Below are 16,245 nucleotides of genomic sequence, written 5' to 3' on the forward strand. Positions count from 1 at the left end.
CAGCTTGCCAGTTGGCTGTAGGCTACTCTACTAGCATCTTACCAGTTGGCTGTAGGCTACTCTACTAGCAGCTTTCCAGTTGGCTGTATGCTACTCTACTAGCAGCTTGCCAGTTGGCTGTATGCTACTCTACTAGCAATTTACCAGGTGGCTGTAGGCTACTCCACTAGCAGCTTGCCAGTTGGCTGTAGGCTACTCTACTAGCAGCTTGCCAGTTGGCTGTAGGCTACTCTACTAGCAGCTTACCAGTTGGCTGTAGGCTACTCCACTAGCAGCTTTCCAGTTGGCTGTATGCTACTCTACTAGCAGCTTGCCAGTTGGCTGTAGGCTACTCCACTAGCAGCTTGCCAGTTGGCTGTATGCTACTCTACTAGCAATTTACCAGGTGGCTATAGGCTACTCCACTAGCAGCTTGCCAGTTGGCTGTAGGCTACTCTACTAGCATCTTACCAGTTGGCTGTAGGCTACTCTACTAGCAGCTTACCAGTTGGCTGTAGGCTACTCTACTAACAGTTTGCAAGTTGGCTGTAGGCTACTCCACTAGCAGCTTGCAAGTTGGCTGTAGGCTACTCTACTAGCAGCTTGCCAGTTGGCTGTAGGCTACTCCACTAGCAGCTTCCCAGTTGGCTGTAGGCTACTCCACTACTCCACTAGCAGCTTGTCAGTTGGATGTAGGCTACTCCACTAGCAGCTTGCCAGTTGGCTGTAGGCTACTCCACTAGCAGCTTGCCAGTTGGCTGTAGGCTACTCCAGCTTACCAGTTGGCTGTAGGCTACTCCACTAGCAGCTTGCCAGTTGGCTGTAGGCTACACCATTAACAGCTTGCCAGTTGGCTGTAGGCTACTCCACTAGCAGCTTACCAGTTGGCTGTAGGCTACTCCACTAGCAGCTTGCCAGATGGCTGTAGGCTACTCCACTAGCAGCTTGCCAGTTGGCTGTAGGCTACTCCACTAGCAGCTTGCCAGTTGGCTGTAGGCTACACCATTAGCAGCTTGCCAGTTGGCTGTAGGCTACTCCACTAGCAGCTTGCCAGTTGGCTGTAGGCCACTCCACTAGCAGCTTACCAGTTGGCTGTAGGCTACTCCATTAGCAGCTTGCCAGTTGGCTGTAGGCTACTCCACTAGCAGCTTACCAGTTGGCTGTAGGCTACTCCACCAGCAGCTTACCAGTTGGCTACTCCACTAGCAGCTTGCCAGTTGGCTGTAGGCTACTCTACTAGCAGCTTACCAGTTGGCTGTAGGCTACTCCACCAGCAGCTTACCAGTTGGCTGTAGGCTACTCCACTAGCAGCTTACCAGTTGGCTGTAGGCTACTCCACTAGCAGCTTACCAGTTGGCTGTAGGATACTCCACTAGCAGCTTACCAGTTGGCTGTAGGCTACTCCACCAGCAGCTCACCAGTTGGCTGTAGGCTACTCCACCATCAGCTTACCAGTTGGCTGTAGGCTACTCCACTAGCAGCTTGCCAGTTGGCTGTAGGCTACTCTACTAGCAGCTTACCAGTTGGCTGTAGGCTACTCCACCAGCAGCTTACCAGTTGGCTGTAGGCTACTCCACTAGCAGCTTACCAGTTGGCTGTAGGCTACTCCACTAGCAGCTTACCAGTTGGCTGTAGGCTACTCCACTAGCAGCTTACCAGTTGGCTGTAGGCTACTCTACTAGCAGCTCACCAGTTGGCTGTAGGCTACTCTACTAGCAGCTCGCCAGTTGGCTGTAGGCTACTCCACTAGCAGCTTACCAGTTGGCTGTAGGCTACTCCACTTACAGCTTACCAGTTGGCTGTAGGCCACTCCACTAGCAGCTTACCAGTTGGCTGTAGGCTACTCCACCAGCAGCTTGCCAGTTGGCTGTAGGCTACTCGACTAGCAGCTTGCCAGTTGGCTGTAGGCCACTCGACTAACAGCTTACCAGTTGGCTTTAGGCTACTCGACTAACAGCTTACCAGTTGGCTGTAGGCTACTCTACTAGCAGCTTACCAGTTGGCTGTAGGCTACTCCACCAGCAGCTTACCAGTTGGCTGTAGGCTACTCCACTAGCAGCTTACCAGTTGGCTGTAGGCTACTCCACTAGCAGCTTACCAGTTGGCTGTAGGCTACTCCACTAGCAGCTTACCAGTTGGCTGTAGGCTACTCCACTAGCAGCTTACCAGTTGGCTGTAGGCTACTCCACCAGCAGCTCACCAGTTGGCTGTAGGCTACTCCACCATCAGCTTACCAGTTGGCTGTAGGCTACTCCACTAGCAGCTTACCAGTTGGCTGTAGGCTACTCTACTAGCAGCTTACCAGTTGGCTGTAGGCTACTCCACTATTAGCTTACCAGTTGGTTGTAGGCTACTCCACTAGCAGCTTACCAGTTGGCTGTAGGCTACTCCACCAGCAGCTTACCAGTTGGCTGTAGGCTACTCTACTAGCAGCTTGCCAGTTGGCTGTAGGCTACACCACTAGCAGCTTGCCAGTTGGCTGTAGGCTACTCGACTAGCGCTTACCAGTTGGCTGTAGGCTACTCCACTAACAGCTTACCAGTTGGCTGTAGGCCACTCCACTAGCAGCTTACCCGTTGGCTGTAGGCTACTCCACCAGCAGCTTACTAGTTGGCTGTAGGCTACTCTACTAGCAGCTTACCAGTTGGCTTTAGGCTACTCTACTAGCAGCTTACCAGTTGGCTGTAGGCTACTCCACCAGAAGCTTACCAGTTGGCTGTAGGCTACTCTACTAGCAGCTTGCCAGTTGGCTGTAGGCTACTCCACTAGCAGCTTGCCAGTTGGCTGTAGGCTACTCCACTAGCAGCTTACCAGTTGGCTGTAGGCTACTCTACTAGCAGCTTACCAGTTGGCTTTAGGCTACTCCACTATTAGCTTACCAGTTGGTTGTAGGCTACTCCACTAGCAGCTTACCAGTTGGCTGTAGGCTACTCCACCAGCAGCTTACCAGTTGGCTGTAGGCTACTCTACTAGCAGCTTACCAGTTGGCTGTAGGCTACTCTACTAGCAGCTTGCCAGTTGGATGTAGGCTACTCGACTAGCGCTTACCAGTTGGCTGTAGGCTACTCCACTAACAGCTTACCAGTTGGCTGTAGGCCACTCCACTAGCAGCTTACCAGTTGGCTGTAGGCTACTCTACTAGCAGCGTGCCAGTTGGCTGTAGGCTCCTCTACTAGCAGATTACCAGTTGGCTGTAGGCTACTCTACTAGCAGCGTGCCAGTTGGCTGTAGGCTACTCTACTAGCAGCTTGCCAGTTGGCTGTAGGCTACTCCACTAGCAGCTTACCAGTTGGCTGTAGGCTACTCCACTAGCAGCTTACCAGTTGGCTGTAGGCCACTCCACTAGCAGCTTAACAGTTGGCTGTAGGCTACTCTACTAGCAGCTTGCCAGTTGGCTGTAGGCCACTCCACTAGCAGCTTACCAGTTGGCTGTAGGCTACTCCACCAGCAGCTTACCAGTTGGCTGTAGGCTACTCTACTAGCAGCTTACCAGTTGGCTGTAGGCTTCTCCACTAGCAGCTTGCCAGTTGGCTGTAGGCTACTCTACTAGTAGCTTGCCAGTTGGCTGTAGGCTACTCTACTAGCAGCTTGCCAGTTGGCTGTAGGCTACACCACTAGCAGCTTACCAGTTGGCTGTAGGCTACTCCACTAGCAGCTTACCAGTTGGCTGTAGGCTACTCCACTAGCAGCTTACCAGTTGGCTGTAGGCTACCCTACTAGCAGCTTACCAGTTGGCTGTAGTCTACTCTACTAGCAGCTTACCAGTTGGCTTTAGGCTACTCCACTAGCAGCTTACCAGTTGGCTGTAGGCTCCTCTACTAGCAGCTTGCCAGTTGGCTGTAGGCTACTCTACTAGCAGCTTGCCAGTTGGCTGTAGGCTACTTTACTAGCAGCTTGCCATTTGGCTGTAGGCTACTCCATTAGCAGCTTGCCAGTTGGCTGTAGGCTACTCCACTACTCCACTAGCAGCTTGCCAGTTGGCAGTAGGCTACTCCACTAGCAGCTTGCCAGTTGGCTGTAGGCTACTCCACTAGCAGCTTGCCAGTTGGCTGTAGGCTACTCCACTAGCAGCTTACCAGTTGGCTGTAGGCTACTCCACTAGCAGCTTACCAGTTGGCTGTAGGCTACTCCACTAGCAGCTTACCAGTTGGCTGTAGGCTACTCCACTAGCAGCTTGCCAGTTGGCTGTAGGCTACTCCACTAGCAGCTTGCCAGTTGGCTGTAGGCTACACCATTAGCAGCTTGCCAGTTGGCTTTAGGCTACTCCACTAGCAGCTTACCAGTTGGCTGTAGGCTACTCCACTAGCAGCTTACCAGTTGGCTGTAGGCTACTCCACTAGCAGCTTGCCAGATGGCTGTAGGCTACTCCACTTGCAGCTTGCCAGTTGGCTGTAGGCTACTCCACTAGCAGCTTGCCAGTTGGCTGTAGGCTACACCATTAGCAGCTTGCCAGTTGGCTGTAGGCTACTCCACTAGCAGCTTACCAGTTGGCTGTAGGCTACTCCACTAGCAGCTTGCCAGTTGGCTGTAGGCTACTCCACTAGCAGCTTGCCAGTTGGCTGTAGGCTACTCCACTAGCAGCTTGCCAGTTGGCTGTAGGCTACTCCACTAGCAATTTGCCAGTTGGCTGTAGGCTACTCCACTAGCAGTTTACCAGGTGGCTGTAGGCTACTCCACTAGCAGCTTACCAGTTGGCTGTAGGCTACTCCACTAGCAGCTTGCCAGTTGGCTGTAGGCTACTCTACTAGCAACTTACCAGTTGGCTGTAGGCTACTCCACAAGCAGCTTACCAGTTGGCTGTAGGCTACTCCACTAGCAGCTTACCAGTTGGCTGTAGGCTACTCCACTAGCAGCTTGCCAGTTGGCTGTAGGCTACTCCACTAGCAGCTTGCCAGTTGGCTGTATGCTACTCTACTAGCAATTTACCAGGTGGCTGTAGGCTACTCCACTAGCAGCTTGCCAGTTGGCTGTAGGCTACTCTACTAGCATCTTACCAGTTGGCTGTAGGCTACTCTACTAGCAGCTTACCAGTTGGCTGTAGGCTACTCTACTAGCAGCTTTCCAGTTGGCTGTATGCTACTCTACTAGCAGCTTGCCAGTTGGCTGTATGCTTCTCTACTAGCAATTTACCAGGTGGCTGTAGGCTACTCCACTAGCAGCTTGCCAGTTGGCTGTAGGCTACTCTACTAGCAGCTTACCAGTTGGCTGTAGGCTACTCTACTAGCAGCTTACCAGTTGGCTGTAGGCTACTCTACTAGCAGCTTGCCAGTTGGCTGTAGGCTACTCCACTAGCAGCTTGCCAGTTGGCTGTAGGCTACTCCACTAGCAGCTTGCCAGTTGGCTGTAGGCTACTCCACTAGCAGCTTACCAGTTGGCTGTAGGCTACTCCACTACTCCACTAGCAGCTTGTCAGTTGGATGTAGGCTACTCCACTAGCAGCTTGCCAGTTGCTGTAGGCTACACCATTAACAGCTTGCCAGTTGGCTGTAGGCTACTCAGCAGCTTACCAGTTGGCTGTAGGCTACTCCACTAGCAGCTTGCCAGTTGGCTGTAGGCTACACCACTAGCAGCTTGCCAGTTGGCTGTAGGCTACTCCACTAGCAGCTTACCAGTTGGCTGTAGGCTACTCCACTAGCAGCTTGCCAGTTGGCTGTAGGCTACTCCACTAGCAGCTTGCCAGTTGGCTGTAGGCTACACCATTAACAGCTTGCCAGTTGGCTGTAGGCTACTCCACTAGCAGCTTACCAGTTGGCTGTAGGCTACTCCACTAGCAGCTTGCCAGATGGCTGTAGGCTACTCCACTAGCAGCTTGCCAGTTGGCTGTAGGCTACTCCACTAGCAGCTTGCCAATTGGCTGTAGGCTACACCATTAGCAGCTTGCCAGTTGGCTGTAGGCTACTCCACTAGCAGCTTGCCAGTTGGCTGTAGGCCACTCCACTAGCAGCTTACCAGTTGGCTGTAGGCTACTCCATTAGCAGCTTGCCAGTTGGCTGTAGGCTACTCTACTAGCAGCTTACCAGTTGGCTGTAGGCTATTCCACCAGCAGCTTACCAGTTGGCTACTCCACTAGCAGCTTGCCAGTTGGCTGTAGGCTACTCTACTAGCAGCTTACCAGTTGGCTGTAGGCTACTCCACCAGCAGCTTACCAGTTGGCTGTAGGCTACTCCACTAGCAGCTTACCAGTTGGCTGTAGGCTACTCCACTAGCAGCTTACCAGTTGGCTGTAGGCTACTCCACTAGCAGCTTACCAGTTGGCTGTAGGCTACCCCACCAGCAGCTCACCAGTTGGCTGTACGCTACTCCACCATCAGCTTACCAGTTGGCTGTAGGCTACTCCACTAGCAGCTTGCCAGTTTGCTGTAGGCTACTCTACTAGCAGCTTACCAGTTGGCTGTAGGCTACTCCACCAGCAGCTTACCAGTTGGCTGTAGGCTACTCCACTAGCAGCTTACCAGTTGGCTGTAGGCTACTCCACTAGCAGCTTACCAGTTGGCTGTAGGCTACTCCACTAGCAGCTTACCAGTTGGCTGTAGGCTACTCTACTAGCAGCTCACCAGTTGGCTGTAGGCTACTCTACTAGCAGCTCGCCAGTTGGCTGTAGGCTACTCGACTAGCGCTTACCAGTTAGCTGTAGGCTACTCCACTTACAGCTTACCAGTTGGCTGTAGGCCACTCCACTAGCAGCTTACCAGTTGGCTGTAGGCTACTCCACCAGCAGCTTGCCAGTTGGCTGTAGGCTACTCGACTAGCAGCTTGCCAGTTGGCTGTAGGCTACTCGACTAACAGCTTACCAGTTGGCTGTAGGCTACTCGACTAACAGCTTACCAGTTGGCTGTAGGCTACTCTACTAGCAGCTTACCAGTTGGCTGTAGGCTACTCCACCAGCAGCTTACCAGTTGGCTGTAGGCTACTCCACTAGCAGCTTACCAGTTGGCTGTAGGCTACTCCACTAGCAGCTTACCAGTTGGCTGTAGGCTACTCCACTAGCAGCTTGCCAGTTGGCTGTAGGCTACTCTACTAGCAGCTTACCAGTTGGCTGTAGGCTACTCCACCAGCAGCTTACCTACTCCACCATCAGCTTACTAGTTGGCTGTAGGCTACTCCACTAGCAGCTTACCAGTTGGCTGTAGGCTACTCCACTAGCAGCTTACCAGTTGGCTGTAGGCTACTCCACCAGCAGCTCACCAGTTGGCTGTAGGCTACTCCACCATCAGCTTACCAGTTGGCTGTAGGCTACTCCACCATCAGCTTACCAGTTGGCTGTAGGCTACTCCACTAGCAGCTTTCCAGTTGGCTGTAGGCTACTCCACTAGCAGCTTGCCAGTTGGCTGTAGGCTACTCGACTAGCGCTTACCAGTTAGCTGTAGGCTACTCCACTTACAGCTTACCAGTTGGCTGTAGGCCACTCCACTAGCAGCTTACCAGTTGGCTGTAGGCTACTCCACCAGCAGCTTGCCAGTTGGCTGTAGGCTACTCGACTAGCAGCTTGCCAGTTGGCTGTAGGCTACTCGACTAACAGCTTACCAGTTGGCTGTAGGCTACTCTACTAGCAGCTTACCAGTTGGCTGTAGGCTACTCCACCAGCAGCTTACCAGTTGGCTGTAGGCTACTCCACTAGCAGCTTACCAGTTGGCTGTAGGCTACTCCACTAGCAGCTTACCAGTTGGCTGTAGGCTACTCCACTAGCAGCTTACCAGTTGGCTGTATGCTACTCTACTAGCAGCTTGCCAGTTGGCTGTAGGCTACTCCACTAGCAGCTTGCCAGTTGGCTGTATGCTACTCTACTAGCAATTTACCAGGTGGCTGTAGGCTACTCCACTAGCAGCTTGCCAGTTGGCTGTAGGCTACTCTACTAGCATCTTACCAGTTGGCTGTAGGCTACTCTACTAGCAGCTTACCAGTTGGCTGTAGGCTACTCGACTAGCGCTTACCAGTTAGCTGTAGGCTACTCCACTTACAGCTTACCAGTTGGCTGTAGGCCACTCCACTAGCAGCTTACCAGTTGGCTGTAGGCTACTCCACCAGCAGCTTGCCAGTTGGCTGTAGGCTACTCGACTAGCAGCTTGCCAGTTGGCTGTAGGCTACTCGACTAACAGCTTACCAGTTGGCTGTAGGCTACTCGACTAACAGCTTACCAGTTGGCTGTAGGCTACTCTACTAGCAGCTTACCAGTTGGCTGTAGGCTACTCCACCAGCAGCTTACCAGTTGGCTGTAGGCTACTCCACTAGCAGCTTACCAGTTGGCTGTAGGCTACTCCACTAGCAGCTTACCAGTTGGCTGTAGGCTACTCCACTAGCAGCTTACCAGTTGGCTGTATGCTACTCTACTAGCAGCTTGCCAGTTGGCTGTAGGCTACTCCACTAGCAGCTTGCCAGTTGGCTGTATGCTACTCTACTAGCAATTTACCAGGTGGCTGTAGGCTACTCCACTAGCAGCTTGCCAGTTGGCTGTAGGCTACTCTACTAGCATCTTACCAGTTGGCTGTAGGCTACTCTACTAGCAGCTTACCAGTTGGCTGTAGGCTACTCTACTAGCAGCTTGCAAGTTGGCTGTAGGCTACTCCACTAGCAGCTTGCAAGTTGGCTGTAGGCTACTCCACTAGCAGCTTGCCAGTTGGCTGTAGGCTACTCCACTAGCAGCTTACCAGTTGGCTGTACGCTACTCCACTACTCCACTAGCAGCTTGTCAGTTGGATGTAGGCTACTCCACTAGCAGCTTGCCAGTTGGCTGTAGGCTACTCCACTAGCAGCTTGCCAGTTGGCTGTAGGCTACTCCAGCTTACCAGTTGGCTGTAGGCTACTCCACTAGCAGCTTGCCAGTTGGCTGTAGGCTACACCATTAACAGCTTGCCAGTTGGCTGTAGGCTACTCCACTAGCAGCTTACCAGTTGGCTGTAGGCTACTCCACTAGCAGCTTGCCAGTTGGCTGTAGGGTACTCCACTAGCAGCTTGCCAGTTGGCTGTAGGCTACACCATTAACAGCTTGCCAGTTGGCTGTAGGCTACTCCACTAGCAGCTTACCAGTTGGCTGTAGGCTACTCCACTAGCAGCTTGCCAGATGGCTGTAGGCTACTCCACTAGCAGCTTGCCAGTTGGCTGTAGGCTACTCCACTAGCAGCTTGCCAGTTGGCTGTAGGCTACACCATTAGCAGCTTGCCAGTTGGCTGTAGGCTACTCCACTAGCAGCTTGCCAGTTGGCTGTAGGCCACTCCACTAGCAGCTTACCAGTTGGCTGTAGGCTATTCCATTAGCAGCTTGCCAGTTGGCTGTAGGCTACTCCACTAGCAGCTTACCAGTTGGCTGTAGGCTACTCCACCAGCAGCTTACCAGTTGGCTACTCCACTAGCAGCTTGCCAGTTGGCTGTAGGCTACTCTACTAGCAGCTTACCAGTTGGCTGTAGGCTACTCCACCAGCAGCTTACCAGTTGGCTGTAGGCTACTCCACTAGCAGCTTACCAGTTGGCTGTAGGCTACTCCACCAGCAGCTCACCAGTTGGCTGTAGGCTACTCCACCAGCAGCTTACCAGTTGGCTGTAGGCTACTCCACTAGCAGCTTGCCAGTTGGCTGTAGGCTACTCTACTAGCAGCTTACCAGTTGGCTGTAGGCTACTCCACCAGCAGCTTACCAGTTGGCTGTAGGCTACTCCACTAGCAGCTTACCAGTTGGCTGTAGGCTACTCCACTAGCAGCTTACCAGTTGGCTGTAGGCTACTCCACTAGCAGCTTACCAGTTGGCTGTAGGCTACTCTACTAGCAGCTCACCAGTTGGCTGTAGGCTACTCTACTAGCAGCTCGCCAGTTGGCTGTAGGCTACTCGACTAGCGCTTACCAGTTAGCTGTAGGCTACTCCACTTACAGCTTACCAGTTGGCTGTAGGCCACTCCACTAGCAGCTTACCAGTTGGCTGTAGGCTACTCCAGCAGCAGCTTGCCAGTTGGCTGTAGGCTACTCCACTAGCAGCTTGCCAGTTGGCTGTAGGCTACTCCACTAGCAGCTTACCAGTTGGCTGTAGGCTACTCCACTACTCCACTAGCAGCTTGTCAGTTGGATGTAGGCTACTCCACTAGCAGCTTGCCAGTTGGCTGTAGGCTACTCCACTAGCAGCTTGCCAGTTGGCTGTAGGCTACTCCAGCTTACCAGTTGGCTGTAGGCTACTCCACTAGCAGCTTGCCAGTTGGCTGTAGGCTACACCATTAACAGCTTGCCAGTTGGCTGTAGGCTACTCCACTAGCAGCTTACCAGTTGGCTGTAGGCTACTCCACTAGCAGCTTGCCAGTTGGCTGTAGGCTACTCCACTAGCAGCTTGCCAGTTGGCTGTAGGCTACACCACTAGCAGCTTGCCAGTTGGCTGTAGGCTACTCCACTAGCAGCTTACCAGTTGGCTGTAGGCTACTCCACTAGCAGCTCGCCAGTTGGCTGTAGGCTACTCGACTAGCGCTTACCAGTTAGCTGTAGGCTACTCCACTTACAGCTTACCAGTTGGCTGTAGGCCACTCCACTAGCAGCTTACCAGTTGGCTGTAGGCTACTCCACCAGCAGCTTACTAGTTGGCTGTAAACTACTCTACTAGTAGCTTACCAGTTGGCTGTAGGCTACTCCACTATTAGTTTACCAGTTGGTTGTAGGCTACTCTACTAGCAGCTTACCAGTTGGCTGTAGGCTACTCTACTAGCAGCTTGCCAGTTGGCTGTAGGCTACTCGACTAGCAGCTTGCCAGTTGGCTGTAGGCTACTCGACTAACAGCTTACCAGTTGGCTGTAGGTTACTCGACTAACAGCTTACCAGTTGGCTGTAGGCTACTCTACTAACAGCTTGCAAGTTGGTTGTAGGCTACTCCATTAGCAGCTTGCCAGTTGGCTGTAGGCTACTCCACTAGCAGCTTGCCAGTTGGCTGTAGGCTACTCCACTATCAGTTTACCAGGTGGCTGTAGGCTACTCCACTAGCAGCTTACCAGTTGGCTGTAGGCTACTCCATTAGCAGCTTGCCAGTTGGCTGTAGGCTACTCCACTAGCAGCTTACCAGTTGGCTGTAGGCTACTCCACTAGCAGCTTGCCAGTTGGCTGTAGGCTACTCCACTAGCAGCTTTCCAGTTGGCTGTAGGCTACTCCACTAGCAGCTTGCCAGTTGGCTGTAGGCTACTCCACTAGCAGCTTGCCAGTTGGCTGTAGGCTACACAATTAGCAGCTTGCCAGTTGGCTGTTGGCTACTCTACTAGCAGCTCGCCAGTTGGCTGTAGGCTACTCGACTAGCGCTTACCAGTTAGCTGTAGGCTACTCCACTTACAGCTTACCAGTTGGCTGTAGGCCACTCCACTAGCAGCTTACCAGTTGGCTGTAGGCTACTCCACCAGCAGCTTACTAGTTGGCTGTAAGCTACTCTACTAGTAGCTTACCAGTTGGCTGTAGGCTACTCCACTATTAGTTTACCAGTTGGCTGTAGGCTACTCGACTAGCAGCTTGCCAGTTGGCTGTAGGCTACTCGACTAACAGCTTACCAGTTGGCTGTAGGCTACTCGACTAACAGCTTACCAGTTGGCTGTAGGCTACTCTACTAACAGCTTGCAAGTTGGTTGTAGGCTACTCCACTAGCAGCTTGCCAGTTGGCTGTAGGCTACTCCACTAGCAGCTTGCCAGTTGGCTGTAGGCTACTCCACTAGCAGCTTGCCAGTTGGCTGTAGGCTACACCATTAGCAGCTTGCCAGTTGGCTGTATGCTACTCTACTAGCAATTTACCAGGTGGCTGTAGGCTACTCCACTAGCAGCTTGCCAGTTGGCTGTAGGCTACTCTACTAGCAGCTTACCAGTTGGCTGTAGGCTACTCTACTAGCAGCTTACCAGTTGGCTGTAGGCTACTCTACTAGCAGCTTGCAAGTTGGCTGTAGGCTACTCCACTAGCAGCTTGCAAGTTGGCTGTAGGCTACTCCACTAGCAGCTTGCCAGTTGGCTGTAGGCTACTCCACTAGCAGCTTACCAGTTGGCTGTAGGCTACTCCACCAGCAGCTTACCAGTTGGCTGTAGGCTACTCTACTAGCAGCTTGCCAGTTGGCTGTAGGCTACTTTACTAGCAGCTTGCCATTTGGCTGTAGGCTACTCCATTAGCAGCTTGCCAGTTGGCTGTAGGCTACTCCACTACTCCACTAGCAGCTTGTCAGTTGGATGTAGGCTACTCCACTAGCAGCTTGCCAGTTGGCTGTAGGCTACTCCACTAGCAGCTTGCCAGTTGGCTGTAGGCTACTCCAGCTTACCAGTTGGCTGTAGGCTACTCCACTAGCAGCTTGCCAGTTGGCTGTAGGCTACTCCACTAGCAGCTTGCCAGTTGGCTGTAGGCTACTCCACTAGCAGCTTGCCAGTTGGCTGTAGGCTACTCCACTAGCAGCTTACCAGTTGGCTGTAGGCTACTCCACTAGCAGCTTGCCAGTTGGCTGTAGGCTACTCCACTAGCAGCTTGCCAGTTGGCTGTAGGCTACACCATTAACAGCTTGCCAGTTGGCTGTAGGCTACTCCACTAGCAGCTTGCCAGTTGGCTGTAGGCTACTCCACTAGCAGCTTACCAGTTGGCTGTAGGCTACTCCACTAGCAGCTTACCAGTTGGCTGTAGGCTACTCCACCAGCAGCTTTCCAGATGGCTGTAGGCTACTCCACTAGCAGCTTGCCAGTTGGCTGTAGGCTACTCCACTAGCAGCTTGCCAGTTGGCTGTAGGCTACACCATTAGCAGCTTGCCAGTTGGCTGTAGGCTACTCCACTAGCAGCTTGCCAGTTGGCTGTAGGCTACTCCACTAGCAGCTTACCAGGTGGCTGTAGGCTACTCCACTAGCAGCTTACCAGTTGGCTGTAGGCTACTCCATTAGCAGCTTGCCAGTTGGCTGTAGGCTACTCCACTAGCATCTTACCAGTTGGCTGTAGGCTACTCCACCAGCAGCTTACTAGTTGGCTGTAAGCTACTCTACTAGCAGCTTACCAGTTGGCTTTAGGCTACTCCACTATTAGTTTACCAGTTGGTTGTAGGCTACTCTACTAGCAGCTTACCAGTTGGCTGTAGGCTACTCTACTAGCAGCTTGCCAGTTGGCTGTAGGCTACTCGACTAGCAGCTTGCCAGTTGGCTGTAGGCTACTCTACTAGCAGCTTACCAGTTGGCTTTAGGCTACTCCACTATTAGTTTACCAGTTGGCTGTAGGCTACTCTACTAGCAGCTTAACAGTTGGCTGTAGGCTACTCTACTAACAGCTTGCAAGTTGGTTGTAGGCTACTCCACTAGCAGCTTGCCAGTTGGCTGTAGGCTACTCCACTAGCAGCTTACCAGTTGGCTGTAGGCTACTCCACTAGCAGCTTGCCAGTTGGCTGTAGGCTACACCATTAGCAGCTTGCCAGTTGGCTGTAGGCTACTCCACTTGCAGCTTACCAGTTGGCTGTAGGCTACTCCACTAGCAGTCTTGCCAGTTGGCTGTAGGCTACTCCACTAGCAGCTTGCCAGTTGGCTGTAGGCTACTCCACTAGCAGCTTGCCAGTTGGCTGTAGGCTACTCCACTAGCAGCTTGCCAGTTGGCTGTAGGCCACTCCACTAGCAGCTTACCAGTTGGCTGTAGGCTACTCCACTAGCAGCTTGCTAGTTGGCTGTAGGCTACTCCACTAGCAGCTTGCCAGTTGGCTGTAGGCTACTCCACTAGCAGCTTGCCAGTTGGCTGTAGGTCTACTCCACTAGCAGCTTGCCAGTTGGATGTAGGCTACTCCACTAGCAGCTTGCCAGTTGGCTGTAGGCTACTCCACTAGCAGCTTGCCAGTTGGCTGTAGGCTACTCTACTAGCAGCTTGCAAGTTGGCTGTAGGCTACTCCACTAGCAGCTTACCAGTTGGCTGTAGGCTACTCCACTAGTAGCTTGCCAGTTGGCTGTAGGCTACTCCACTAGCAGCTTGCCAGTTGGCTGTAGGCTACTCCACTAGCAGCTTACCAGTTGGCTGTAGGCTACTCCACTAGCAGCTTGCCAGTTGGCTGTAGGCTACTCCACTAGCAGCTTGCCAGATGGCTGTAGGCTACTCCACTAGTAGCTTGCCAGTTGGCTGTAGGCTACTCCACTAGCAGCTTGCCAGTTGGCTGTAGGCTACTCTACTAGCAGCTTACCAGTTGCCGATTTATTGTGAATAGTCACATGTACAGGGTTGCAGGTGGTCATTATTGTGAATAGTCACATGTATAGGGTTGCAGGTGGTCATTATCGGGGATTATTGTGGATTGTCACATGTACAGGGTTGCAGGTGGTCATTATTGTGAATAGTCACATGTACAGGGTTGCAGGTGGTCATTATTGGGAATAGTCACATGTACAGGGTTGCAGGTGGTCATTATTGGGGATTATTGTGAACATCTTTGATGTGTCTGGATGGCTTAATACACCATACACAACATCATTATTAACAGAGGAAGGGTTAGTCATTCAAAAAAATCATGTTAACCGCTATTATTTTACAGTCCATATCACTTATTAAGTGATTTCTTACCACCAACTTTACTTATGAACTAATTTAGGCTTACCTAAACAAAGGGGGTGAATACTTATGCAATGACTATATTTTAGTTATTTGTTTGTACAAATTTGTAGAGTTTTGTTTTCACTTTCACATTATGGAGTATTTTGTGTAGATCAATTACAAAAAATTATAATCAAATCTATTTCAATCCCACTTTTTAAAGCAACAAAATGTGAAAAAAGTTGTAGAGGGTGTAGACTTTCCATAGGAACTGTATAGCCCAATAATATTTAGGAAGTTAATTTCCTTGGGAAGATAACTGCCCGTGCTTCTCCATCCATTCATATATAGACTACTCTATTTAATTGAGACCATACGCTCACCTAATCTGGCACGCCCAACTAGGAGAGGAGAGGTATGGCTGCTGAACTAGGAGAGGAGAGGTATGGCTGCTGAACTAGGAGAGGAGAGGTATGGCTGCTGAACTAGGAGAGGAGAGGTATGGCTGCTGAACTTGGACAGGAGAGGTATGGCTGCCGAACTAGGAGAGGAGAGGTATGGCTGCCGAACTAGGAGAGGTATGGCTGCTGAACTAGGAGAGGAGAGGTATGGCTGTACAAGAGAGGTATGGCTGCTGAACTTGGACAGGAGAGGTATGGCTGCCGAACTAGGAGAGGAGAGGTATGGCTGCCGAACTAGGAGAGGTATGGCTGCTGAACTAGGAGAGGAGAGGTATGGCTGCTGAACTAGGAGAGGAGAGGTATGGCTGCTGAACTAGGAGAGGAGAGGTATGGCTGCTGAACTAGGAGAGGAGAGGTATGGCTGCTGAACTAGGAGAGGAGAGGTATGGCTGCTGAACTAGGAGAGGAGAGGTATGGCTGCTGAACTTGGACAGGAGAGGTATGGCTGCCGAACTAGGAGAGGAGAGGTATGGCTGCCGAACTAGGAGAGGTATAGCTGCTGAACTAGGAGAGGAGAGGTATAGCTGCTGAACTAGGAGAGGAGAGGTATGGCTGCTGAACTAGGAGAGGAGAGGTATGGCTGCCGAACTAGGAGAGGAGAGGTATGGCTGCCGAACTAGGCGAGGAGAGGTATGGCTGCTGAACTTGAAGCAGCAAGAAAGATGAGCGGTCCGTTGCACTTTCTCTTGACCTACGTTTTGCATGTAGGATATAGCCTGTCTTTTAGGAGCGGGAATATTTTCAGGCAGAGACAAATAAATGGATAATTAATATATATTGAAAAGGAGAAGACTCAACGCTCGATCCCCATGTTGCGCCTTTTGCTTTATATTGATAATCACATTTTGGGATTTCACCTCGACTCACGTTGGTTGAGCGTCCCCAACTTCTTTCTATTAACAGACACTGTAGTAAACTATAGCCTCATTATATTTAAGTGAATTTCCTTGGAAAGATAACTGCCACGTGATTTATTCGCCCATTCATAGGTAGCCTGGTAGGCTAGTGTGTGAATAATTTGACAGAGGTGCTTTTAGTACAATAGCTAGGCTAACGCATACACAGCAGAAAGACACCGTTTCCAAATAATCTGCGGGACAAGTATATTTATCACAACGTTTTCTGTTTGACCGCCCTCAACATGAAAAATACGGACCGCGCTGCAATGATCTCTGTCAGAGCCCGCAGCCCTCTACCTCCAAACGTCTTTGTTGTACCATTTGAAAGTGGAAAGAAATATATACAGTACCAGTCAAAAGTTTGGACACACCTACTCATTCAAGGGTTTTTCTTTATTTTAACGTTGTAGAATAATAGTGAAGACATCAAAACTATGAAATA

Source organism: Coregonus clupeaformis, unplaced genomic scaffold, assembly GCF_020615455.1.
Source record: "Coregonus clupeaformis isolate EN_2021a unplaced genomic scaffold, ASM2061545v1 scaf1359, whole genome shotgun sequence".
NCBI classification, from domain to species: Eukaryota; Metazoa; Chordata; class Actinopteri; order Salmoniformes; family Salmonidae; genus Coregonus; species Coregonus clupeaformis.